General features: G+C 45.1%; 1 protein-coding gene across 1 annotated transcript in view; it reads right to left on the bottom strand.

The window, feature by feature from the left end:
* The window catches only part of IL15RA (interleukin 15 receptor subunit alpha), a 51,873-nt gene that overhangs the window by 48,861 nt on the left and 935 nt on the right, over positions 1 to 2,077 (bottom strand). The gene's annotated exons all lie outside the window — the stretch shown is intronic.

The raw sequence follows: 2,077 nt of genomic DNA, 5'->3' as shown, positions 1-2,077 counted from the left end.
TGGCATTCTATGATGCTCACCTTCCCGACACCACAATCGCTGAAGACAAATGGGTGCATAATCAAATGTGGTGAAGAAAGATGATGGTGCCCGGCTATTAAAAGATATAGCGTCTGGGGTCCTAAAGGCTTGAAGATAAGCAATCAACCATCTAACTGAGAAGCAACAAACCCCACATGGAAGAAGCGCACCAGCCTGTGTGATCATGAGGTGTTGATGGGCTCAGGTATCAGACATCAAAGAACAAAAAAATCACATCATTGTGAATGAGGGGGAGTTCAGAGTGGAGCCCCAAAGCCCATCTGTAGGCAACTGGGCATCCCTTTACAGAAGGGTCTCAGGGAGGAGATGAGCCAGTCAGGGGACAGTATAGCACCATGAAACATACAACTTTCCTCTAGTTCTTAAATGCTTCCTCCCCCCACCACTTCATGATCCCAATTCTACCTTACAATTCCGGGTAAACCAGAGCATGTACATGGGTACAGATAAGAGCTGGAAACACAGGGAATCTAGGACAGATGACCCCTTCAGGACAGTGGTGAGAGTGGCAATACCAGGAGGGTGGAAGGAAGGTTGGGGAAAATGGGGGAACCGACTACAAGGATCTACATATAATCCCCTCCCTGGGGGATGGAAGAAGAGTGGGTGAAGAGAGACATCAGACAGTGTAAGACATGGCAAAGTAATAATAATTTTTAAATTATCAAGGGTTCATGAGGGACGGGCAGTGGAGAGGGAGGGGAAAATGAGCTGATACAAAGGGCTCAAGTAGAAAGCAAATGTTTTGAGAATGATGACGGCAACAAATGTACAAATGTGCTTGACACAGTGGATGTATGTATGGATTGTGATCAGAGTTGTACGAGCCCCCGATAAAGTGATTTAAAAGAAAACCCACACACAATCATGGAGTTACTAACCCTTCCTTAGGATGGCCTTCAGTGGTCCATGAGTCAAAAAAAAATCATATTTGAATTATGTAAGTATTTGCCTTCATGCATTTTTCTGGGGACGAAATTTGTCAGACCTTCAAAGAACTTGATAAAAAGCTGAAAGGCCAACATGGACAAAGAAAAATCCATTTATCTTTTCTCATTCCACTCTCACTCCCCAGACCCAAACCAGAACAGCCACCAGAGTATCACCAGGGGGACTTAGCAGCATGAAGCCCTACTGCATGACACTCTCAAAGAGGAGAACACCAACAGAACCACATAAAATCTGTGTGCAGCAGTTCAGAGAACATACATATTTAAAATAAAATATCCTTATAGTTAGTTCTAACCCACACAACATGTAAGCCCTTTTTATATGTACCAATATACACACAAAGCTAAAACTCTGCTAGTTTATATATGCTTTATATACGGGATGCTTTTTAAAGCCCGTCCTTAGAAAAGGACATCATGCTTGGTAAAGGGGAGGGAGAGTAAAAACAAGGATGGACTGACCCCGAGTCTGCAACCATGGGCGTACAGACAGAAACCACTGTGAGGATGGTGCCGGGCCACGGGATGCTTCCGTTGTTTATGTGGTCCCTAGGAGTCAGAACCGGCAGAACCGGTTCGAAGGCACCTACCAACAACACTACCAACAACGACGCCTTCTGGTCAAAACTGTCATTACTACCCATTTACGATGACAGAATTGACTTGATGGTAGTGAGGGTTTTTTGTTTTAGTTTCACATCTAAGCAGTTTGCAACTATATTTATCACATATTTTGGTTGCTAGGTGCCATCGAATTGGTTCCGACCCATAGCCACCCTCTGCCCATCAACCTGGTCCTGTACTGTTCGCACATTTGTCCCAATGCTTGATCCCATTGTCGCAGCCACTATGTCCATCCATCACCCCGAGCGCCTCTTTCTCACTACCCCTCTCCTCTACTGAGCCTGACGCCTGTCTAAGAAGTCCCATATTCGTCTATGATGTAAAAGGATAAAAAACATGACGAAGGATTCTGTATTGGCTGGAAGGGGAGGCGGGTAACTCCATTCTAGGAAAGCCATCCTCCAGCGCTCAGGGGACTTATTAGGCTGAGATGACACCTACGCGATTCCTCCCAAATAAAC

The sequence above is a fragment of the Echinops telfairi genome, unplaced genomic scaffold (assembly GCF_000313985.2).
Source record: "Echinops telfairi isolate 266 unplaced genomic scaffold, ASM31398v2 ScPeMD7_7473;HRSCAF=8511, whole genome shotgun sequence".
Classification (NCBI taxonomy): Eukaryota; Metazoa; Chordata; class Mammalia; order Afrosoricida; family Tenrecidae; genus Echinops; species Echinops telfairi.
Note: the sequence above shows the minus strand (reverse complement) of the source record. Positions and strands in the feature narration are given on the sequence as shown.